At 36.1% G+C, this 27,038-nt stretch overlaps 1 long non-coding RNA gene and 1 pseudogene across 2 annotated transcripts in view; both read right to left on the reverse strand.

Annotated features, from left to right (window-relative positions):
* LOC129143307 (uncharacterized) overlaps positions 1–27,038 on the reverse strand; it is a 425,562-nt gene that overhangs the window by 328,295 nt on the left and 70,229 nt on the right. The gene's annotated exons all lie outside the window — the stretch shown is intronic.
* Positions 683–13,229, reverse strand: LOC107973693 (E3 ubiquitin-protein ligase RNF14-like; annotated as a pseudogene).

The raw sequence follows: 27,038 nt of genomic DNA on the forward strand, positions 1-27,038 counted from the left end.
TACAGACTTTGGGTGATGGTGATGTGTCAGTGTAACCTCATCAACTGTAGCAAATGTACCACTCAATGGAGGATGTTGGTAATGGAGGAGGCCACACAAGTACAGGGGTAGAGGGACATATATCTCTGTACCTTCTGCTCAGTTTTGCAGTGAATCTAAAACTGCTCTAAAAAATAGTCAATTTCTTAAAAAGAAAATAAGTACTAGTGCTATAATGTATATGAATCTTGAAATATTATGCTAAGTAAAAAGCCAAACACAAATAACCACATATTATGTTATTTCATTTATTCAAAATGTCCTGAAATGGCACATCTATAGAGACATATCTAGATTAGTGGTTTCTATAGACTAGGGTTAATGAGTAAGGAAAAGAGAAAGCTAATGGCTATGGGGTTTTGGCGAGGAGGGAAGATTAAAATGTCCAAAAATTAGTGTTGATGGTTGCAAGGCACTGTGAATATACTAAAAAGCACTTAATTATACAGTCTAAAAGGATAGATTTTATAAGATGTAAGTTGTATCTCAATCTGTTTTTTAAAAAGATCAGCCTCTAAAAATTTCTTCACCAGGAAAGTTCTATTAAGTGTGTAGTCAACGATAAGTGTGTAGTCACTATTAAGTGTGTAGTCACTTAAGCATGACATTAAGGTAACTTTTTTCAATCCATGGGCTCCACCCATTTCTTTTTTTAAACACTTTATTGGGGATGATTAGCATACAAAAAACTGCACATAATTAATGTGCACAACTTGATGAGTTCAGAGATAAGCGTATAATCTTGAAACCATCATCACAACAAAGGTTATAAACTTGAACTCATCACTTGCCAACATTTCTTCCTGCCATCTTTATTATTTTTATTTTTATGCATTTATAAGCATTTTCTTTTGTGGTAAGAGGTCTTAATAAACGATCTACCCTCTCAGCAAATGTTTAAGTATACTATACATTATTGTTAACTATGGGCCCTTCGTTGTACAGTAGACCTCCAGAACTTACTCATCTTGCATAACTAAAATTTTGTACTCTTTGAATGACACCTCTTCCTTTCCCCTCCCCCCAGCCTCAGATGACCACTATTCTGCTCTCTGGTTCTACGAGTTTTACTATTTCAGATTCCTCATAAAGGTGGTTTTATGCAGTACTTGCCCTCCTGTGCCTGCTTATTTCACTTAGCATAATGTCTTTTAGTTCCATTCGTATTATCGCAATGGCAAGGTTTCCTTCTTGTGTAAGGTTAATCATATTCCATTATATGAATATACCACGTTTTCTTTATCCATCCATTTGTCTATGGACATTTAGGGTATTTCTATATCTTGGCTATTGTGAGTAATGCTGCAATGAACATGACAGTGCAGATATATTTTTGAGATCCAGATTTCAATTTCTTTGAATAAACACTCAGAAATGGGATTGCTGAATCATATGGTAATTATATTTTTACTTTTTTAGGAAACTCCATACTGTTTTCAATAGCAGCTGCACCAAGTTATTACATTAATAATACATTAATAATACATTAATACATTCCCACCAACAGTGTACAGGGTTCCCTTTTCCCTACATCCTTGAAAAAACTTGCTACCTTTTGGGTTTTTTAAATAATAGCCTTTTAAACTGGTGTGAGGTGATATACCATTGTTTTGATTTGCATTTCCCTGACAATTAGTGATGTTGAGTACCTTTGCATATACTTATTGGCTATTTATATGTCTTCTCTGGTGAAATGTCTACTAAATCTTATATGTTTTTGATATTAACCCCTTATCAAATGGATGGTTTGCAAATACTTTCACCCATTCAGTAGGTTGTCTTTACTTTTTGTTGAGTGTTCTCTTCGTTGTGAAGAAGCTTCTTGGTTTGATATAATCCCACTTGTCTATGCTTGCTTTTGTTACCTACGCTTTTGGTGTCATATCCAAGAAATCATTGTCAAATCCAATGTCTGGAAGCTTTTACTCTGTTTTCTTCTAAGAGTTTTGCTTCAGGTTTTGCACTGAAGCCCTTAAATCATTTTGAGTTGATTTTTGTATATGGTATGAGATAAGAATCCAAAGTCATTCTTTGCCTGTGGGTATCCAGTTTTCCCAATACCATTTATTGAAGAGACTATCTTTTCCCCATTATGTATTCTTGATACCATCATCAAAGATTAGTTGACTTTATGTGTATAGTTTTGTTTCTGGGCTCTCTATTCTGTTTCATTTATCTATATGGCTGCATTTAAGTAAGTACCATAGTGTATTTATTTCTGTAGATTGTTATATATTATGAAATCAGAGAGCATGAACAGCTTTGTTCTTTATTCTCAAAATTACATTGGCTATTCAGGATCTTTTGTGGTTCCAAATAAACTTTAGAATTGGTTTTTTTCTATGCCTGCAAAAATTGCCATCAGGATTTTCATGAATATTTCATTGAATGTGTAGATTATTTTCAATAGTATAAAGATTTTAACAATATTAACTCTTCCAATCTATGAACACAAAACATCCTTCCATTAATTCATGTTTTTAATTTTTTCAACAATATTTTATAATTTTCAGTGTAGAAGTCTTTTGCCTCCTGGGTTAAGTTTATTCCTAAGTATTTTACCTGTTTTGATGCTATTGTAAGTATAATTTTTTCTTAATTTCCTTCTCAGGAAATTCCTTGTTGGCGTATCAAAGTGCAATTGATTTTTACATGTTGATTTTGTGTCCTGAAACTTTACTGAATCTATTTATTAATTTTTATATTATTTTTGTGGTATCTATAGGCTTTCTACAAATAAGATGACATCATTTGCAATCAGGATGATTTTTACTTCTTCCTTTGTCACTTGGATGTCTTTTATTTCTTTGTCTTGCCTATTTGCTATGGCTAGGACTTCCATTATTATGGTAAATAGGAGAGGCAAGAGTGGTATCCTTACCATGTTCTGGATGCTAGAGGGAAAGCTTTCAGCTTTTCACCATTGGTATGATGTGAGCTGTGGGCTAATCATAAATGGCCTTTATTGTATGAAGTCATTTCCTTCTATATATAATATGTTGAGTTTTTATTATGGAAGAGTGTTGAATTCTATCAAATGCTTTTCTTAAATCTATTGAGATTATAATGTGATTTTTACTCTTCATTCTGTTAATGTAAACCATCCTTGCATCCCAGGAATAAATCCTACTTTGTCATAGTGTATGATCCTTTTAAACGTGCTGTTGAATTTGGTTGGCTAGTATTTTGTGAAGATTTTTGCATCTATTTTTATAAAAGATATTAGCCTATAGTTCCTTTTCTTGTGGTGCCTTTGGTAACTGAATGATGCCTCAAAAACTGAATTTGGAAATGTTTCTTGTTCTTTTATTTTTTTTAAGTTTATGACAAATTGGTATGTCTTCTTTAAATGTTTGATAAAATTATCCCTGAAGCCATCTGGTTCTGGGCTTTTATTTATTGAAAGGTTTTTTTATTATTATTATTACTGCTTCAATGTCCTTACTTGTTATTGGTCTGTTCAGAAGTGCTATTTCTTCTTTATTCTGTGTTAGTAGGTTGCATGTTTCTAGGAATTATCCATTTCTTCTAGTTTGTTCAAACTGTTGATGTATAATTGTTTGTCAGAGTCCCTACAATCCTTTTGATTTTGGTGACATCAACTGCAGTATCTCTACTTTCATTTCTGATTTTATTTGAATCTTCTCTTTTTTCCTTAGTTAGCCTAGGTTTGTTAATCTTCTTTATCTTTTCAAAGAACAAAGAATTTCATTGATTCTTTTTCTATTGTTTTCCTATTCTGTATTTCATTTATTTCTACTCTATTTTTTTTCTTCTGCTAAGTTGGGACTTCATTTTTTCTTTTTCTAGTTTCTTGAGGTACAAAGTTACCTTGTTAATTTGAGATCTTTCTTCTTTTTCAATGCAGATGTTTATTTCTATAAACTTCCCTTTTAGTACTGCTTTGCCTATATCCCAAAAGTTTGGGTATGTTTTGTTTTTGTTTGTTTCAAGATATTTTTTAATTTCCTTTTTTATTTTTATTTGACCCAATAGTTATTTAAGAATGTGTTGTTTAATTTCCACATTTTTGTGAATTTTTCCAGCTTCTTTCTATTATTGATTTCTAGTTTCATTCCATTATGATCAGGTAAAATACTTTAAATGATTTTAATTTTATTGAATTTGTTGAGAATTGTTTTGTGATCTAGCATGGACTCTATGCTGGAGAATGTTTACGTGTATTTGGGAAGAATGAGTATTCTGCTGATATTGAGTAGAATGCTCTATATATGTCTGTTAGGTCCATTTAGCCTATAGTATTCTTCAGTTCTGCTGTTTTATTGATTTTCTATCTAGATGATATATCCTTTATTGAGAGTGGGGTATTAAAGTTACTTATGGCCAGGAGCAGTGGCTCACGCCTGTAATCCCAGCACTTTGGGAGGCTGAGGCAGGCAGATCACAAGGTCAGGAGTTCGAGACCATCCTGACCAACATGGTAATACCCCGTCTCTACTGAAAATACAAAAAACAAAATTAGCTGGACATGGTGGCACGTGCCTGTAATCCTAGCTACTTGGGAGGCTGAGGCAGGAGAATTGCTTGAACCAGGGAGTCGAAGGTTGCAGTGGGCCAAGATCATGCCACTGCACTCCAGCGACAGAGTGAGACTCCATCTAAAAAAAAAAAAAATTACTTACTAGTATTATGTTTCTATTTCTTCTTTCAATTCCAAAATGTTTGCTTTATATACTTAGGGTCTTTGATGTTGGGCGAATATATATTTATAATTGTTAATCTTTTTATAAAATTGGCCCTTTATCATCATTTAATGACCTTATTTGTCTCTTATGTAATTCTTTGATTTAAAGTGTATTTTGTCTGATATAAATGTAGCCACTCCTGCTTTCTTTTGGCTACTTTTTACATGGACTATCTTTTGCCACCCCTTCACTTTTAGCCTAAGTGTGTCACTTAAATTGGGTCTCTTGTACACAGCATATAGTTGGCTATTACCTGTTCTTTTAAATCCACTCAGCCATTTATGTCTTTTGATTGGGGAGTTTAGCCCTTTAAATTTAAAGTAATTAGTGATAGGTAAGTACACTACAATTAACTTGACATTTTGTTAATTGTTTTCTGTCTCTTTTATAGTTTTTCTCTTCCTTTCTTCCTCTCTTGCTATCTTTATTGTGTTTTGATGGCTTTTGTAGTTATATACTTTGATTCTTTTCTCTTTATCTTTGGTGTACCTACTGGAGGTTTTTTCTTATGGTTACAATAAGGCTTGAATTGAACATTTTATAATTGTGACAGTCTATTTGAAGCTGACAACATCTTAACTACAATTGCATACAGAAATTTACACTTTACTCCTCCACAACTTTATGTTATTGATGTCGGATATTACTTCTTTTTTATATTATGTTTCCATTAACAAATTTCTGTTGTTACAGGAATTCTTAATAATGTTGTCTTTTAACTCATTATAGTGTTAAAAGTAATTTATGTGTCACCATTACAACATTACAATATTCTTTGTTTATCTTTATATTGACCTTTATAGTGAGATTTATAATTTCATATGTCTTGGTGTTGCTGTTTAACTTTTTTTTTTTTCATTTCACTGTTAATACCTCTTATAAGGTAGATCTAGTGGTGACAAACTCCTTTAGCTTTTGTTAGTTTGGGAAAGTCTTTATTTCCCCATCTTTTTTTTTTTATTTATTTTTATTTTTTTTTGAGACAGAGTTTCACTCTTTCACCCAGGCTGGAGTGCAGTGGCGCGATCTCGGCTCACTGCAAGCTCCGCCTCCAGGGTTCACGCCATTCTCCTGCCTCAGCCTCCCGAGTAGCTGGGACTACAGGCACCCACCACCATGCCTGGCAAAATATTTTTTTAGTAGAGACGGGGTTTCACCATGTTAGCCAGGATGGTCTCAATCTCCTGACCTCATGATCCGCCCACCTCGCCTCCCAAAGTGCTGGGATTACAGGCGTAAGCCACCGCGCCTGACCATCTCTCCATCATTTTTAAAGGACAGTTTAGTTGGGTATAATACAGATACCCAGCATCAGCAATATAATACAGATTTTTTTTTTCCTTTCAGTATGCTGAATGTATCATCCCATTCTTTCCTGGCCTGTAACATTTCTTTCTTTTTAATAAGATGATTTTAAAATTTATTTTTATTTTTAAGATTAAGCATCCCCTTTGACAATCCAGAAACATAGTCCTTGCTCACTCTTTGGATACACACACCTAAAACAGTTAAAAGTGATTCCTCAATTTTCAATGACACAGTAGGAAAAAAGAATATGTTCTCAAGCAGCAGTTCAATTTTTCTGTCCTCTTTTCCAAAAAAATCTTACTTTGCTACCAAGCCACTCACCAAACTATAAGAAAAGACAATTTTTCAAAAAGCCAAGAAAACCCAGAAAAAGGAATAGGTATCAATCCAAAATTATCACCCAAAATACTGCCATTGCAAAAAAAAAAAAAAAAAAAAAAATGGAAGCCAAATTCCCATAGCTTGTTAGAGAAGATATTTAAAAAGAATTCAGAAAGTCAGGACTGGAACTACAGTGGTATAGACAGATTATACAGTCACTACAGGCATATACGGTGCTAAATGTGGATAATTCAAGAACTTTCAACTTGGGAATATATTAGGCTTTCTCCTATTCCAGCAGAGGAAATAAAAACAGACATTGCTGGAATTAATATTAAAAGTGTCCTTACAAACAGAAGGTAGGGCAAAGGTAAAGAGGGGGAATGTGGAACAAAAGTAGTAAAGACAAGTCATTTTGAATCTAGGCTCTGATGCCCAGGAAGGTTGAAAAGAACTTAAATTCTTCTGAGCCAGTATCACTAAATTCTAGATTTGGCCTGAAACCAGTGGATCATATACACCACTAATAAATATCAAGTGCCCAACAGTATTTGTGGTATTACAAAATATTTTTAAAGTATTATAAATTTCCATTCTGAAAAACAGTATATCAAAATAACACTGGACCACCCAGTCAGTTACAGAATACAGGGCTCCCTCCAAAGAGAACTGACTTGGCCAAAATTTAGGTTGGAAAGAATGTGAGTAACATGGAGTAAATTAGATCAGACTCGCAGTATAATTTTCAGAAGCCTTCTACCCACCCCTGTTGTAAGGAGTAGTACTGAGGGAGCTCCAACAGAATGCCTTAGAGGGATGCTTCTCAGAGACAAAAAGGGTCTCTAAGTTTAACTCTTGACCCCTCTTTTCCTACCTAAAGCTTTGGGGAGAAAATAAATATTTAACTATTCAGTGCTTTGCACACATTATATTTAATATTCTGTTGTTTCATTTTCTGAAGCTTTGGCTTATAATTTTGCTCAACTTACATTACATTAAAAATGTATGAATGCACCATCATCAGTAGTACCACATGAAAATATAAAACTTGTTCTTCCATATCTTCTATACAGGAAGAGTGAATAAGTAGTGCCATAAATATCCTGCAAGGCTACTTTGTGTACTTGACAAAAGATTAGGGAAAACCAATCCACTTCCATATCTTGAGCAGTCATTAACTAGTCTTCAATCCCATCTTCCCAAATATCTCCATTAACATCCACAGCATGAAACAGCCCATTAAAACATGATGAGGTAGGATCAGTGAAATGTTTGTAAGAGTCTGCTCTAGAGAAAGAACCCATGCAAATCCAACAGAAATATTGCATACAGCCAGTACATGTCATCTTATTACATTCATCAATTTCTCTATGGGAGTTCCACAACATGGCAGCTCTTTGAGTTCTTTTCTAGCCCCTCCTTACTTTCCATCTCTTCCAGTGCCTTCTGAATAACCCTCTTACGATACCTTTGTTACAAAAATCTTTTATTGGCCTCATCTGCATTCAGGGATTTATTTCATAAGTCTATTAATTTATCTGCAGTCACCTTACATAGAGAGACCCCATGGTAGGTCAATTTGCCCAAGGTACAGAAGGCAAAATTGCAGCTAGAGCAGATGCCCATGCTGCAGCCAGGATTCTGCATCACGGGCAGCTGGGCAGCATGAGTGGGGGCAGTACACCACATGTGCCATCCGGTTCAAAGTGGACTGGAGGAGAAGGCAGTGATAACAGGCACTAGCTCTTTGACCTGACCAGGAGTGGCCATGGAAGGACACTTTGGTTTTGGGCAGTTGAGGCATTGGACCTGACTATCTCTGATCTGGAGTTCAAAGTCGTCCTTCAGACAAGCTTTGCAGTGTACATACCTGCCCTCCAAGAAGTACATGCATTCACTGCCCAGCTTCTCACAGAAACATATTGCACAGGAAAAATTTACTATTAAAGCATTTTATGTGCTGAGCTTGATCAAAGTCCAAGATTTTCTGGATTAGACTTGACAGTGATTCCACATCCGCACAGCTCTCTCATCCACAATTTCCTCTTGGCCTACATTAGATCCAGCAGCTCCTCCAGTATCTAGCTCTGTGCTGGGAGAGGCTTGGACTGTCATTCTCTACACTTATTTCTGAGAACCCATCTTGAGCTCAAAAGGAGAGACAATATTCAAGTACACTAGGGTCTCTTCCTTAAGAAACTGCATCCAGGCAAAAAGGACCACGCTGCCATGGTGTTCTTCCCATAGGATGTCTACGTGCTTGCATAGAGCAGATAGCACTCACAAATATCTTGAAATTCTGTGGCAAATCCAAATGGAACCTGGTTTCTCCACTTTGAACAGACTCTGCTTTTCTAAATTCATCCCCATCATAAATACTCTCCAGGGCCAACAATTCACCCTCCTGAGCTTCTCTGTCTTCTGACAACATTTAATTTTCTGAGGAACTGTTAATAACAATCAGAAGAAAGAGATATTAACACTGCAATCTCTGTTTCAGTTCAGAGTGGAGTTCGTGCAAATCCCATTTATTCTCCAGCTGGTGGAGCTGAGACTGCTGAAGCTGGATATGCTGGCCTGTAACATTTCTGCTGTGAAGTCTGCTGATGGAAGTTCCCTTTTGTGTGAAAAGTTTCTTTCTCTTGCTGTTTTTAAAATTCTCTCTGACTTTTATAACGTAATTATAATGTTTTTCCAGTATACCTCTTCGGGTTCAGCCTATTTAGGAATCTTTGGGTTTCATGAATCAGAATGTCTATTTTCTTACCTAGATTTGGAATATTTTTAGTCATTTTTTTTCTTTTTGAGACAGAGTCTCGCTCTGTCTCCCAGGGTAAGGTGCAATGCCACAATCTCAGCTCACTGCAACCTCTGCCTCCCGGGTTCAAGCAATTCTCACATCTCAGACTCCCAAGTAGCTGGGATTACAGGTCCCAGCCACCACACCTGGTTAGTTTTGTATTTTTAGTAGAGGCGGGGTTTCACCATGTTAGTCAGGCTGGTCTCGAACTCCCGACCTCACATGATTCACCCACCTCGGACTCCTAAAGTGCTGAGATTACAGGTGTGAGCCACTGCGCCTGGCCCATTATTTTTAAAAATAAGATTTCTTCCCATTTCTCTTTTTATTTTCCTTCTTGGACTTCCATAATGGGTATATTGTTTCATTTGATGGTGTCCCATAACTCCCATAAGATTTTTCACTCTTTTTTGTTCTTTTTTCTTTTTGTTCTTCTGACTGTATAATTTCAAATTAACTGCCATTGAATTCACCGACTCCTTCTGTTTGATTTAGCCTGCTGTGAAATGAAGATTGCTAGTAAATTTTTCAGACCAGACATTGTATTCTTTAGTTCCAGGATTTCAGTTTGATTCTTTCTTATGGTTTCTATTTCTCTGTTGAACTTCTCCTTTTGTTCATGTATTGTTTTCCTGATTTAGTTTCATTGTCTATGTTCTCTTGTAGCTCCTTAAGTTTCCTTAAGTCTACTATTTTTAATTATTTGTTAATTTTTTTTAGATCTCTATTTGTTTATTGTCATTTACTAGTGTTCTATTGAGTTTCTTTGATGGTATCATGGTTGCCTGATTTTTCAGGATTTCTGTAACCTTTTGTTAATGTCTGTGCACTTGAGGAAGCAGTCACCTCTTCTAGTTGTTACTAACTGGTGTTAGCAGGGAAAGATCTTTGCCAGTCAACTCAGTCAGATATTCCAGGTATATAAACTGGCACAGTTCACAGGTCAGCTGGGGGACAGTGTTCACAGGCATGTGTGTCTTTGGTGGGCCTGTTGCAGGTATTTGCAGGGGGCAGTCCTACTGTTGGGGTCTGTGGCTGGCCTGGGCTGCCACTGGAGTCCACAAATGGGTGTGGCTACCTTCAGGGTCTATAGGAAGGTGGGGTCACCATCATGTTCACAGGTGGGCCTGCTGCTGAGTCTACTGCCACGAAGCTCCATTTACTTTCTTTGTGCCTTACACAAATTATGAAAGCTTATTAAGTTTGTAATTTTCCATCAGTTATGGAGATCATCCTTAAAGTACAGTTGTGACAATTTAATATTATATCATAGATAAAGTACCTGGCATGAGTTTTTGTCACTATTGTAGAATAAAATTACCAAGGAATGATGAGGAAAGGCTAAAATAAATCCCATGATACTGAATTACAGTCAGAGATATCAGCATAAACCCATGTTTATTTTAAAATATTTGCAAATAGATATAGGAATAATTATTGATATGTATGTATGCATGACTTAACATACATATACATATTTCCTAGCTTTGTGAGCAGAGAGGACTTAGAAGCAGATATTCCAATATCAATCAGCACATCTAATATCCATATCTTAATTACTAAATACTATTCTCCAATAAAAAGAATAAGAACTCCCTGGAGAAATGGCTGATTCTAGGACCAGGGCAGCAAAAATACAAATAAATCTGGGCCATCTTGTAGTGCCAGAAAAAAGAAAGTGCTTTAACAATAACAAAACAAAGGATGGGTACATATCAATAGGACATAAGAGCCACCTGAAACATTTTTAAATGGGCAAAGATGGAATAATTTTAACAAAATAAATAGAGATAATACTGGATTATGACCACCCAAAATTAAATAAATATCCAGTTCATACTGATCTAAACAAATGATTAAATACATAAATAAACTGGGGAAAATAAAAGAATATTCTTTAGAAAAGAATTTTAAAGAAGAAACAGAAAGGAAATTAAGGAAAAATAATATCACCATTACATACTATGATACAGGCTGGGAATCCCTTATCTGAAATGCTAGGAGCCAGAAGTATTTTAGAATGTTTTTTGATTTTGGAATATTTTTATTATATTTACTGGTTGAGCACCCCAAATCTGAAAAGTCGAAATTCAACATGCTGCAATGAGCATTTTGTTTTAGCATTGTCAGTGCTCAAAAAGTTTTGGATTTTGGAATTTTATATTTGGGATACTCAACCTGTGATGGCTGTAGGCAGGATCCATAGATGAATGCTAAAATTTGTGGGTGGATCTTTATAAGGAAAGAGTATATTTGCTTAGACTTAAAGTATCATGCTCAAAATATTTATCAATTACTGTGGTGGTTTTAACATTTGTTCACAAATTCCTCGTAAGTTTTCAGTGAAGAAAGCTTATATCACTAGTAGTAGTCATGTTGATATCACATACCTCTGATAACATGATATGACGCTATCAGAGAATGTATCACCTCTGTGATATTCTTCTTGCCCAGAACCTCAGTCAAATCATGAGAAAACATTAGAAAACCCCAAGCTGAGGGACCCTCTACAAATACCTGACCAATATTCTTCAAAACTGTCGAAGTAAACAAAGAACAAACAGAGACTGATTAGAGGAGACTATGATGATGTCATGATGACTAATGCAATATCTGATATCCTGGATTTAATTCTGGAGCAGAAAAAAGACATCAGTAGGAAAACTTGTGAAACCTGAATAAAGTCTGCAGTTTAGATAATATAATAGTATGCCAATGTTAAGTCTTGGTTTTAGTAAATATACCATGGTTACATAAAAGACTAATGTTAGGGGAAGCTGGATGAAAGCTATTCAGGCATTCTCTCATCTGCACAATTCTTCTGTAAATATATAATCACTTTAAAATAAAAAGATTTTTTAAAAAACTGCTGTATATCCTTAATAAATAATAGCTATTATCATAGCTTTCTAAGATGACTCCTCTTCTATTGATTATACAATCCACTTTCCCCTTTTCTGAGAAAAAACTTCCTCCTTGGCCTCCAGATCCCTTTGGTTATATTGGTGAGTTTCCCAGAAATCACATTAGTGAATATGGTGCCTCCTACTACATACCTCCTATGCCCTGCCCTGTCATAGTTGATTGGACCAGGAATGGGGCCCTTGACTGAAACTGAGCCAATGAGCCCCTTTCCCAGGGAATTTCAGATTCCAGATACATCTGTCTGACATCTTGACTAGGGAGATCTATTTAAGAGCTTTTAGAAGCTATTTTCTAATATCTTGCCTGAGAAGCGAAGAAGCAATTCTATAGCAAAGGAGCAGAATAAAACAGACATGCCCTGAGAGGGAGATAAATTGGTAGAGAGAAGACTACCTGGGTCACTGTGGAACTCCAGCCTTTAGTTCTGAATTCTACCTGCTTCCCTACCCTTAGATTCCACAAAATAACCACTTTCCCTGTTGCTCTTTAGGTATAAACTGGCTAGATTTGGTTTCTGTTAATACAATTAAAAAGTGTTAATATAACCACTTTGTAGAAAATGACACGCAATGCATCTAGACTCTATTTCCTGTTGTGTTTGCTTTCCAATAATTCAGGTCAGTAATTTTTTAGTCATATTTTATATAAGCTATTTGGTTAAATTACCTCTATGTTTACATGTATACCACACCTTTTCTATTCTGATCATTTGTTTATTCTGTGTTCACTCTCCAAAATGCCTTCATTTTATCTCACGCCCCAATTCTATCTATACTTCAGGGCTTGATTAAAATGTCATCTCTTTCATGCAGACTTCCCTGTCACCCACCCAAAAAGAGAAAGAAAAAAAATCCCATGTCCCCTTATCTGCACCTTTTGTGGCAATTATTTCTTTTTATTTGCATAATTATTTACATATATTTATTTTCTTTCCTCTTAGATATGAAGCTACTTGAGTTCACTATCCCTGTTCTTATTCAGGCACCATTTCAAGAAATATTTATATAATAATGTTAACACATACATTAATTTCAACTGCTTTAAATAAGACAGAAATGCAAGATATTAATAATATTCAACAGCATCTTTTTCCTATACTTAATAAGAAAAAAAATTTTAAGTAAAGTTATCTCACACATACTTCTAAAAATATATTGGAAAATAGCTTCATCACACTGGGTTTGGCAAAGATGTCTTTTTTTTTTTTTTTTTTTTTTTTTTGAGACGGAATCTTGCTCTGTCACCAGGCTGGAGTGCAGTGGTGCGATCTCAGCTCACTGCAACCTCTGCGTCCCAGGTTCAAGCGACTCTCCTGCCTCAGCCTCCCGAGTAGTTGGGACTACAGGAGCGTGCCACCACACCCAGCTAATTTTTGTATTTTTATTAGAGACGGAGTTTCACCATGTTGGACAGGATGGTCTTGATCTCTTCACCTTGTGATCCACCCACCTGGGCCTCCCAAAATACTGGGATTACAGGCGTGAGCCACCGCGCTTGGCCAGATTTCTTAAACAGGACACACAAAATAATAAAATAAAACTAATAAAATAAAAGTGAATACATTACACTATATTAAAATTAAGAATTTCAGTTGATCAAAAAAGTATAATTTAAAAATGCCATTAAGATGGGAGAAAATGTTTGTAATATACATAAAAGACTAAAACCCAGATATTTAAAAATGTACAAATCAATTTTTTATTTAAAAAAGGACACATTCTAATAGAAAAATGCACAAAGACTTGAGCAAGTCCTTCACAGAAAGGGATATCTAGATGGCCATTAAACTTATGAAAATGTGCATGACATCCATAGTCACCAGAGAAATAATGCCTATTAGCCACAGTGAGATACCACTTCACACCTGCCAGAAGAGCTGAAATGAAAAAGATGGAAAAAAACAAGTGTTGACAAAGTGGGTGAGGAAGTAAACCAGGAGGCATTGCTACTATGAGTGTAAGCTGATGCAATTATTTTAGAAACTAGCTCAGTATGATGAACTAAAGCTGAACACAGGCATAATTTATGACCCAGTAGTTCACAACAATGCATGTATACGTGTGTACATCAATAGACATGTATAAGAATGTTGATAGCACCATTATTCATCATAGCCAGAACCTGGCTATGTTCATACAGAAGCACATTATACAACATTCACACAGAGGCCCATTAAATAGCAATGAGAATGAACAAATTATTGCTAAACTCAAAATATATGGATGATTGTATAAACATAATATTGAGTGTTTGTTTTTTAAAGCAGGAACAAAGATTTTTCTACTGTGGGGTTCAGCTTACGTAAAGTTCAATACTATGCAAAACTAATCAGCGATGTTAGAAGTCAGATTGTGGTTATCTTTTTTCAGGTGCTAGTGCCTAGGGTGCTGGTATATTTCTTAGTCCAGAGACTGACTATACAAGTGTATTCACTTTGCAAAAACCCAGCAAGTTGTAAACTTATAATTTGTACACATTTCTTTATGATGGTTATGCCTTAATAAAATATTTTTAATAAAAGGTTTTTACACATTATTTGCAGCAACAATTTCACTGCCTTAGGCACCATGCCAAAGAGTTGTGTATGTATGAATTACATACCCTTTTAATAGCACAAAAACTATTAAAATCAATATTTTTATATTACACCTTTAAGAATTAAGAGGTAAAATTACACAGTGATTTATTCAGCAGTACAAATGGAAACAATAATAAGTGTTTATTGATTCTGAAATTATGGAGGCCTGAGAATTTAAATCAGAGTTTCAGTATGCTGAAGCAATTCATTTGTTCAAATCACCTTGGCATTTATGATTAGCTATAATTTGATTAATCGGGGGTATATGTCATCATCTTGCAGTGTGAAAGTATCCCCCCAAGTCTCTTTTCTTTTCCTTTGGTGTATTTTGATCTGGGGCGTTCTGGGACTGTCCTTAACATTATAAGCTCATTTGGAAAGGCAGATAATGCTTAAAATCTAGCCAAGTGGGTTATGGCTCCATTAAAACTATCAGAAGGATCAGTAGAAAGAAGTAATAAGAATCTATCTAGGCCAAGAAACAAAATCTGCTGTATGCTATGGAAATCTCCAGAAAAAAGGTGCTTCCTTCCCACCTCCAATCCATAGTGAACTTAAAACAATCCCTAGGACTTCAAGGCCTAGTACAAAAACATTTTGTTAGGTTTTCTGGGTTTCAGCGATTTTTCTCAGTAATTAGATTTAAGTTCAAATAGACATTGGTACGCCTGGAAGAATCACAGAAGGCACTACAGGGCATAAAGCAACAAGGAACTGTGCACCTCAGAGTAGGAGTGGTTGCGAGTTAAGGAAAGGAAAAGGGAGCCCTTTATATTGTATACATTTTTTGAGACTCAAAGATGTAAGTGATGGTTCAGGCCAGTTAACCCTGGCATGCTAAATATTTGCTAGTCACAACTCACCATCTTGTTCCTTCAAAATGGGCACTAATGTTATCAACAACCTTGCCATTTCACACACACCCTCAAAGAGTTCAGGCTTCTTCCTGGGTTTCATACTTTAGGGGTCTTCACAAATTCCTAACTCTCTCTCTCTCACACACACATACACACACACATACATACACATACACACACACACACACACACAAGTATACCTATTAAAAAGCACATATGTGCCTCTGCCACTCAAGACCCTGTCCTTGACACTGGCATCATGTCACTAGAACCCTGTACTGCTCAGTTCCCAGGTAATTGCTATTCCACACCTCTTGCCCTACAAACTCAACTGTGCCCTTATGTGGTGAATGTATGAGGACTGTGCTAATTCCAGTATCAGAGTCAGAAGCTGCCTCCCAGTTGCTGTGGATTGAATGTGTTCCTCCAAAGTTCATGTATTGGAAACAATCCCCAAAGCAAAAGTGTTGGGAAATGGGGCCCTTTGGAACGTGAATTGATTAGTGCCACCATAAAAAGGGCTTGAAGGAGCGGGTTCACTTTCTTCTGCTCATCTGCCATGTGGGGACACAGCAAGAAAGCCCTAACCAGATGCTAGCACCTTGATCTTAGACTTCCCAGCCTCCAGAACTATGAGAATATAAATTTCTGTTCTTAATAATTATATTCAGATGTCTTTGGTATTTTACCAATTTTTAGTTATGTAAAAACCATGGATGTAATTCACATATCTTTTAATTTGGTTTTATATGTGCTATAAAAGTTATATTAGAAACAATTGGAAGATAAAATATATGTTATGTAACAGCTTTTAGGATGATTTATCACATTTAAATATTAGCATATGGCATGTAGGCCTCCATTTCTTTATCTTGCTGCAGACTTCACAAATGTAAAACGAAGGTCTGCAATAAGTCAGATAAAACTCTATCACCTCATTAATACCATTTCTAGTTTTTAGTCTTCATATTTATTCTCTGATGTGAAGGTTATTTTTTAAAAAGTAAAAACAAAAGAATTATTAGGAGTTTTAGCACCAAAACCTAATGTAATATTATACCAGTAACTTTTTTATCTTCCTAAGTCTTTTAATAATCAGAGGTGGTTTTTCCTGTTTTCAAATGTTAGAATCTGATTATCTTTTAATCAAACATTAGTTTATTCATAATCATCTGCATTTTTATTTTTTATTTATAGGATACTTTATATGCATAATATTTCCCAAATCTGCCTAATCCTAAAAAGTCACATGGACCACTTCCAACACACAAATTTCTACATCCCAACCCATATCCATATTTCCTGTATTGAAATATCTAGGAAAGAGAAGCTTGTGTATCTTTTTTTTTTTCCTTTTTTCCCTCTTCTCCCCTCCCCTTTTTAATGAACACCTGAAAGGATTCTCATCAAAGAAGTCTGAGTAACACTGTTTTGTAAGGAAGCATTTTTCAGTGACGAATCACAGATTATTATTCAACTTCTCCCAGCTTGTTAGGTCAAAGAACAAACATAGGTCATCTCTTTTATGACCTAGAGTTGGGTCATATAACATCTGTCTCTCTGTCTCTTTTACTCTCTTTCTCTCTCTCACCCTCCTCAAAACCAAATGTCTTTTAGTAACATCTTACAGTTATTCAAAGCACTTTCACATCTATAGTATTGTCTTAATTTATTCTCAAAACCAGGCTATGATAGAGGTGTTATTACCCTCAAGTAGTAGATTGAGAGACTGGACATAGAAGGGCTGAGGATCCTGTTGACATCATCATGTATCTAGGCACAGATGAGACTAAACTAGGTCTCCAGTTCTAGTGTCAGTTAGCTCTTACAGTATGATACACAACCACAAAAACTCAGTGGTATTCAGCAAAGAGCATATAGTTTGGGTTCAAGTGCCTGAGACTGGGCTGGGGCAGCTCCTCTTGTGCATCTCATACTGGAACTCATGCTAGAGGCACCTGGGGCATAATCTTCTCCTGGCACTGCAGAAGCACAGTGCAGAGGGAAACAAGCCTAACCACTCATAAAAAATTTCAAGCCTCTGATTACATCATACTTGCTAATTTCCCTTTGGCTAAAGCACACCCAAGTCAAGGAGGCAGGAAGCACACTCTAAAATGCTAAAATGAAGCCATAGCAAAGGAATGAATCGATTATTTTACCAGAGCTAAGGAAAACTTTGCATCAGTTATTCAATCTACTTCACTCAAAGGCACAGTTCTTTCTACTAGATCATACTACTTTGACCTTCAAACTTTGACATTGGCTTATTTCCATGGCTTACCCTGGCTATTTTAAAATTTGCTACATAGGAAAAAAGTAATTTTACAAATAATGTATAATTAAAAGTTCATCACAAATTAGTGTATTACCTTATACAAAAATAATAAATATAAAACAAATGTTTCAGTAAATAAGAGAATATATTACTAGTTCAGCTTGCTGAGTCTACCATAAAATAATGTTTCATGCTAAAAGTTTTGTCTATTGTTTGACTAAACACTAAAGAGCTTTCTTTTAAGCAAATCCACAAGTAATAGTAGAATAGCTAAGAATTTGTACAGTTATGAAATATAAGCTTAGAAAATGAAGAAAATGTTTTTAAATGTTAAATTTCTAAGTCTATACCTTCAGGCAATTGCATATCTTGAATTTTGAAATTTTCTTTTTCAAATAATGACTAGGAAATTTGTTTTAAAAAGTCAGTTTCCTGTTATATTCTGTAGACAAATATTTTTCAGAAAAAAATTTAATATTAACATTTTAATCACTAAGCAGGAGTTATTAATAATGGAATTCCTTGAATGAACTATTGTTTTCAAAAGACACATATATACATTTTTTCAATTTAATTAATACTTAATCATAGGAAGCATGTTTTTAATTGGACAAAAGGTAGACTCTGGCATCATGAAATTTGGGTTCTAGTAGGTCAGTTCAAATATAGTTAGAGCACAGGCATAAAACTGACTCTGTTATCAAGTTGCTTGTGAAACATGTTGAAATAAAAGTGATTGTATTATTAGTCAAAATATTATCTGCCCCTACATTTGGGAGGTTACACTTTCACCTTATGAAGTATCAGGCATAGTTATTTGCCCAGCAGTGACCTCCCTGTGAATGCATTATACAACCCTGCCCTGCTGACTTCAGGCATATATACCTTGAGGTATCCCACCCTGCAGGAGGACTGTGTGTCCCTGTGATGGTGAACCCAGGACTTTTTTAACCAATGAAATATACTTGGAAATGACCTGGGCCACTGGAAGAAGATATTGGGTACCACTGTATGGTTATGCCATGCTCTGTTCCCTCTCTATGATGAGGCTGTACACATTTCCCATTGATACTGCTTCCTCTGCCTTGATCACAAGCAGAGATGTAGAACAAAGTTTCAGCTGACCTTTGATAAGCCAGCCGTAATGTGAATGAGAAATGAATCCTTGTCTTTGTAAGCAACTAAGATTTGGCTTAACATTCTACAGACTAAACTTATACTCTACAGCCTAAACTTACTGGTATAGAAATTGATCCCCAAAGTGAGTGTTATCATAACACAAAACCTGAAATACGTGGCATTAGCTTCACTGCTGGACAGTGGATAACCAGGAAACTTATGTACAGTGGAAAGATGTGACCCTTACCATGTAGTGGCAAATTGGAATAACTAGGAAGAAAGATAATATACGAAATGAGCTCATGGCTTTAAGTGGAGAGGTTGGGAGACATAATGTTAGGACCATTCTTTGGTTGCTATTGGATGCATTTGGTAAGGTACTGCAAAGAAATGAACTCAGAAAAGGACTGATGGCTTGTAAATAAGAGTCAAAGGAAATAAAGAGAGCACAGAAATTTGTGGGCCTTTCAGTTTTGAAGGATGCAACTGTTTTTCATCTCCAACTGGTAAAACATTAAACCAAAAGAGAAAGCTTTGGGTGACAAAGGCCAATTTGAAAAGAAGTTTCATGGGAAAGACAAAATCAAGCATGTGACCATAAAACCCATTGTGAAACTTCTGAATCAATTAAGAAATCAAACAAAAATCCTTTCAGTTAGACAAACGGCAGAAGGAGAACATACTAAGGATGTGCCTTCTGTGAAAATCTCATCAGCTTACAATGCCCAGAATTAATATTAGGAAAAGGAGCACGTATCAAGAATTGTTGATGTAGGTATTGGTACAGGAACTAAATAAAATAAAATAGACAAAAGGCCATGTAAATTTTCGAGAGAGTTGTACTCAAAAGATCATCCAGTCTGGACTAAATAAGAATGACTGAGACATAAAGTAACTCTTGGTCCTGAACTTTCTGTGAGTAGTATATCATTTGAGGTTACGTCAGGAAACCAGACCCACTATATGTATCACAAGGAGAGCATCCATCGAAGTACAGAGAAACAACAAAAAAAAGAAAAGAAAAAGGAATAAGAGATTTAATATGGGAATTAGAGTTTATACAAACATGAGTGGAGCTGGAAAAGTAAAGGGGTTGGACGTAGAACTTGAGAAATTGTCACTAATGATTTTATCCTGATGTGCTGGCATGGGAGCACAAGTTGGAGCTTGCAGGAAAATATAAGTAACCTGTGTGTGTCACTGCCAAAGAGGAACTGGAGAACCTGGCAAAGAAGGAGCACAGGGAGAGTCTTGTGTAAGCCTCTGTGGATCCACAAGCCAAGATCAGGTGGGCTTGAGGCAGCTGTTGGTCAGTGTGGCCAGCCATCAAGATGAGATGGAGCAGCAGAGTTACAACCAGAGACTCACCAGGCACCTCTGCAGATGATGCCTGATGCCAATAACCTCCCAAGAATGATGTCCTCTACTCTTATCTGCCTTCCAATCTCACAAAATTTCTTTTAATGGACCAATCCATCTGACAACCATACAGAGAAGATTCTGAGAAATGTAGTTCCTAATTTTAGACAGGAGCCCAGGTGCTAAGTCAACAGTAGACAATTCAACACAGAAAGGAAGCAGGCTCAGAAGCAGCTGGGGGTGAGGGGAGGGCAAGGAGAGCATTTTCAAATGTGGCCAAAGATGATCATGAAAAACATAGGAACTCCCAGAAGATGGGGCTAAAAGTCATAGAATACAATGGACTGAAAATCTACTTACATGAACAGAGACTAGGTGACTAGGCTGTGAACTTGGAACAATTCTGCACTGCCCCCCAACCACCCCCCTTGCCCTGCCACTGCACCCCCGGCTCAGTAGAAGAATCTTGCTAAATAGGATTTCAGAATATCTATGGACCAGTAACTGCTCTGTGCATCTTATTGTTCTCCTTTCCAAATAGAAGAGTTAACTGTCATTATCCTGTCCCTATTCTTCCATCCACTCAGTGTTTGAGTCATTTTATATACTTTTTAAATACAGCTTGACAGGTACCTGCAAACTGTAGCCTTCAGGCCAAATCTGGCTGTCTCCCATTCTTGTTAAGTACAGATGTCTTGGAATGCAGTTCATTAGGCTTTCTATGGCTGTTTTTGCATTATAAGGGCAGAGATGAGTAGTTCTGACAGAAAATGTAGGACCAACCTACAAAGCCTAAAATATTTACCAATCTGGCTCTTTGCAGAAAAAGTCTGTCAACTCATAAATAAGATCTACACAATGCAATTGGTGGCTGTTGCAGGAAGTCAGGGACCCCGAACGGAGGGACGGGCTGAAGCCACGGCAGAAGAAGATAAATTGTGAAGATTTCATGGACATTTATTAGTTCCCCAAATTAATACTTTTATAATTTCTTACACCTGTCTTTACTGCAATCTCTGAACATAAATTGTGAAGATTTCATGGGCATTTATCACTTCCCCAATCAATACTCTTATAATTTCCTATACCTGTCTTTACTTTAATCTCTTAATCCCATCATCTTCGTAAACTGAGGATGTATGTCGCCTCAGGATCCTGTGATGATTGTGTTATCTGCACAAATCGTTTGTAGAGCATGTGTGTTTGAACAATATGAAATCTGGGCACCTAGAAAAGGAACAGGATAATAGCGATTTTCAGGGAACAAGGGAGATAACCATAAAGTCTGACTGCCTGCAGGGCTGGGTGGAACAGAGTCATATTTCTCTTCTTACAAAAGCAAATAAAAGAAATATCACTGAATTCTTTTTCTCAGCAAGGAACAGCCCTGGGAAAAGAATGCACTCCCAGGGGCAGGCCTCTAAAATGGCCACTCTGGGAGTGTCTGTCTTATGCAGTTGTAGATAAGGAATGAAATATGCCCTGGTCTCCTGCAGCGCCCCCAGGCTTGTTAGGATTGGGAAATTCCAGCCTGGCGAAATTCTAGTCAGACCGGTTCTCTGCTCTTGAACCCTGCTTCCTGTTAAGATGTTTATCAATGACAATATGTGCCCAGCAGGACATGGAAACTCTAGTTAGTAATTCTAATTTTGCTCTGGCCTTGTGATCTTGCTCGCTCTGCCCCCAACTGTCTTGAGATATTTTATTGCCTTTGAAGCATGTGATCTCTGTGACCCACACCCTATTCGTACACTCCCTCCCCTTTGAAAATCGCTAATAAAAACTTGTTGGTTTGCAGCTCGGGGGCATCACGGAACCTGCCGACATGTGATGTCACCCCCAGAGACCCAGCTGTAAAATTTCTTTCTTTTGTACTCTTCCTCTTTATTTCTCAGACTAGCCTACACTTAGAGAAAATAGAAAAGAACCTACATTGAAATATTGGGGGCTAGTTCCCTCGATAGGTGGCTGTGTCTCTCAAGTCTCTCCTTTAATCTATTAGTTCCAGAGATGGCTTCATTGTAGTATGTTAATAATCCTTCTAACTTCTTTTTACCACTACATATTACTCCATCATGTGTATGTAACACAGCCTTCAACCAGTCCTCTTATGATGGGCTCTTGGGGTTTTCTAAGCCTTTTGCTGCAATGAGTAGCCTGTGCAAATGTCATCTTGTTTTTTCCCTCCATTTTATTCAAAATAGGTTCCTAAAAGTGAGATTTCTGTGCCAACTAATAAATATTGCCCACTTGCCCTCTGCTTGAAATTGTACATTTCTTTATTCCAACCAACAATGTATAAGCATGCCTCATCCAGCTAGCAGAGATACTGTCAAACTTTTGAATTTTGGCCAATCTCCTAAATGGGAAAAGGGATCTAAGTATAGCTTTAAATTGTTGAACCCTTTACCAATGATGCTGAATACCTTTGCAAATAGTTAAGGGCCATTTGTATTTTTTTCTATCTTACTTAAATCTCTTGCCATTTTTCTATAGGATTTATAGGATGTTTTTCTTCTCTATTGTTATAAACTCTTTGTATACTCATAGTATTAAACTTTGTCTTTGATATACATTGCAAACACTTTCCTCATTTTCACTTTCCTAGTGTTTCCTTGTTTTTGCCATGAAAAGTTTTTGGATGTTATTATTTTGAATTTTTATGCTGTCAAATTATTAATATTTTTCCTTACTGCTCTTGTATTTTGAGTTACATTTCCAAGAGTTTATCTTATGCCTAGGATATAGGTTTGCACCTATGATTTGTTTCAGTACTTCTTTGATTTAATTTAACTCTCTGGCGCATTTGGAATTTGTCCTAGTATGCAGTAAGGAGAATGAGACCAAATTTCTCTCTATTGCCATCTACTTATGCCAACACTAATTTATTTAAATAAGTTATTTACCCCACTAAGATTATTTTACACTACATTTGCGTATGTATTTGGGTCTATTTTTTCTTTCAACCTTTGCTATAATGTTATACTCTTTTAATTTAGAGATTTTGTAGTATGTTTTAATATATTTCAGGATTAGTCTACCTTTTTTGTTTTTTTTTTAAGGTTCTTATGTCTACTCTTGCTTCTTTTTTTTTTCCAAATAAACTTTATAGACAAGTTTTCTAGTTCCAGAAAAAAAAAAAGATGGCATTTTTATTAGGAGTGTATTAAATGTATTAATTAACTTAGAAATAACTGATATCTGTATTATGTCAAATTTTACTAACCAAAACATATCTCTTCTGGTTGTTCAACTGTACCTTTGAATCTTCCAATAGTGAGTTATAGTTTTCTTTACAAAGGTTGGAGACATTTCATGTTGAGCTTATGTATATATAGGTGTGCCTGTGTTTCTGTTTTTAAGCATAAATTGGGTCTTCAATTTTATTATTACTTTAAATAATCTCTCTCTCTATATATATATGTTTATTCAATTTTGTATGTCAGTTTTAACTCTGCAATTTTATTACACTATTGACTATAGTAATTTTTACATAGATTATTGATTTTTTGTCACATAATCATACCATCTGAAAATGGAGATAATTTAACTTAATGCTTTATTCTTTAAAATATCAACTCTTAATTATTGATTTTTAAATTAGATTATCCAGAAATGAAGAGGTCTGTTTTTACCTTTCAAAAAACTACACAAGAATCTGAGATGATACATTGGCTTTCTTTTCTTCCTTTGTTGTATTAATTAAATAAGTCAAATGCTAATTGAGTGGCAATTTATAAAACAATTTTACAGTGAAATCTTTAAAATATGTTAAAAGCTCTCAAGTTTAAAAAAATGTGTAACCTCAAGTTTGCAGGTTTTATCTATTACTTAATTGGAAAAGTTACAAATAGAAAAAAGGATCAGCTCTAGGCATAACTATCAAACGGTTAAAGTTTAAAGTTTTCTCTCACAATTTGTGACCCTTTCTTAAACCTCTATTTCCCCCAAGGATGTTTGGTTATCATATTCACCCCTTATACTCTAAGAACACTTATAAAGAAAGCCACCCAACCTTGGATATCCTTTTTATTCCTGTCCTTCCTGGCTCCCATCTAACGTAGCAGAGGCTGAGCTGCTATCAAAGTAAGAACTTTACCTAAGCACTACAAGCATAACCTGACTCTGTTTAATCTGGCATGTAAATATGATTCCCAAAAGGAACCAAAAAACAAACAAACCAAAGCAAATGATATGGTTTGGCTCTTGTGTCCCTACTCAAACCTCATCTCGAATTGTAATCTCCACATGTAGAGGGCGGGAGGTAACTGGATCATGGGGATGATCTCCCCCCTGCTGTTCTTGTGATAGTGAATGAGTTCTTACAAGATCTGATGGTTTTATTAGGCAGATTTCCCTATTCTTGCTGGCTCTCTCTCACCTGCCACCATGTAAGACGTGCCTGCTTTTCCTTCCACTATGATCATATTTCCTGAGGCCTCCCCAGCCATGCAGAACTCTGAGTCAATTAAACCTCTTTGCTTTATAATTTACCCCATCTTTACACCAGTGTGAAAACAAATACAGCAAACAAACAAAAGCTAATGTGAATGAAGCACTGATGACTAAGTAAACTCAGAATGACTTTTCAGACTTTCAACAAAAATGGTATTTCTTTTTCTTTAGCTAGCACTCTTTCAACCAGCCATAAGGAGGGCCACAGAGTTTCAGGTATGAAAAATATAGTAGCCTCATTTGACTCACCTCCACCCCTTTCCCTTTACAGGCTTATTCTCCAACCAACAGCCCAATAACTGACAACAAAAATGACTGGCTGGACTTAGGACAGAAAATCTGTTCTGTGACTTCTTCCTATCTCCTTAGTTCCAATTGAAAATTTGAAAATGAGAACCTTTCAGTTCAAGTGGGACCAAGCTAGAACATGTGCAAAAATCAGTACAAATCCATTCTTGTGACTTCTAAAACATAGTAGATACTACGTGCTATCTATTGCATCAACGTGTTGATATGTTTATGTCAACAATATTATATTTGACTATGAAGGATACTACATTTTATTAAATATCCAGAGATTACCAAGGGGACTTTATGATCAATGTCAAACTCTACAGTAAGCTTTGTACATTCATTTTCTCTGGTATGCAGACATAGTTATAAGTAAAGGTTTTCTCCAACTTTGGGTAGAATCACTTTAAAAATTCAGAGTTGGCCAGGTATGGTGGCTCACGCTTGTAATTGTAGCACTTTGGGAGGCCAAGGTGGGCGGATCACCTGAGGTTGGGAATTCGAGACCAGCCTGACCAACATGGAGAAACCTCGTCTCTACTAAACATACGAAATCAGCCGGGCATAGTGGCAGGGGCTGTAATCCCAGCTACTCAGGAGGCTGAGGCAGGAGAATCACTTCACTTGAACCTGGGAGGCAGAGGTTACAGTGAGCCGAGATAGCACCATTGCACTCCAGCCTGGGCAACAAGAGTGAAACTCCATCTCAAAAAAAAAAAAAAAGAAAAGAAAAATTCTGAGTCAATAAATAAACTTAGAGAGTCTCGTATATTGTCAGTAAAGGTTTTGATGAGTTGGAATTTCCAGAACCCAAGAAATGAAAATGGAAGTGTAAAATAGTACTCATAAGGGAAAACATCAAACAGATTTCTCTTTGCCACGTATTTCAGCAAGTTTTAGATTTCAATTAGGGTCTGACTTTGGATTAAAGTTAAAAGTCATAGTATCAATGACTGAATCTCAAATTGCCTCTGAAATATAGTGACAGGCCCACCAAATGATGAAAGCACTTTCAATCACAAGGAAATCTTCCTTTAGGTTTCCTTCTCTGAACACTCCTTAATATTTAGCAAATATATGTGGTATTAGTGCTGATAGTATATAATATTTAAATATGTGTTGGTTAATAAACTCTTAGTTCTTAGAATTCAGAGTCTGTTGTATTTTTCTTGTGCTATCTACTAAACTTAATAAAAGTCAGAGAGAACAATGTGATGTTCAATATATGTAGAAGATTGATTTAGACCATTAAGTCTTGTGAAATAACAAATATATTCAAATTATAGATGAGGACCCAGAATTTAATCTAGAAACAGAGATTCAAAGGATTTTTAATAGACTTTCATGAGGCTAGGAATTATATTTTTCTTATCCTTGCCTGGTATTGTAGGAGTTCATAGCGCAAGGATTTTTTTAAAAGGCACAGTAAATATGTGCTAAATAAATTAATTAATGAGTTAATTTTGTTCTCAAACTTGGGTTTAGAAAATACTGAAAATCAGTAGAGACCTTCATGAATGTTATACAGAAAGGGAAGAAGGTCTTCAGACATTTTCTTCTATGCTGCATAAGCACAGATCTCTGCTCCTGTTTTCCCTCTTTCTCAGATACCTGTAACTTTTGCAAGTTAACTCCACACATCTGGTAGCTGATAAGTTCTAACTGACATTTTCCAGAAACGTTTGAAACACCAGTGTCCCTTTAACAATCCAAATGGAGGGTCTGAATAGTGGACTTTAAGCACGAAACGAACGTAGGGTTCTAGTGTGGGGTGTACACGCACAGGTGAGAAAGTCAGCTTGAGGTTCTGTCTCCAAACCTTATAACAGCCTAATGAGGTAGATACTATTATCCCCTTTTAAAGATGCAAACACTGAGACTCTGAATGGTGTTTCTCAAAGTGTGGCCCTGGACTGATAGCATTAGCATCACCTGGAAACTTGTCAGGCAGATGCTTGGGCCCATTTCAGACCTATCGATTCAGAGACTCTGGGATAGAGCC

This window comes from Pan troglodytes, chromosome 13, assembly GCF_028858775.2.
Source record: "Pan troglodytes isolate AG18354 chromosome 13, NHGRI_mPanTro3-v2.0_pri, whole genome shotgun sequence".
Taxonomy (NCBI): Eukaryota; Metazoa; Chordata; class Mammalia; order Primates; family Hominidae; genus Pan; species Pan troglodytes.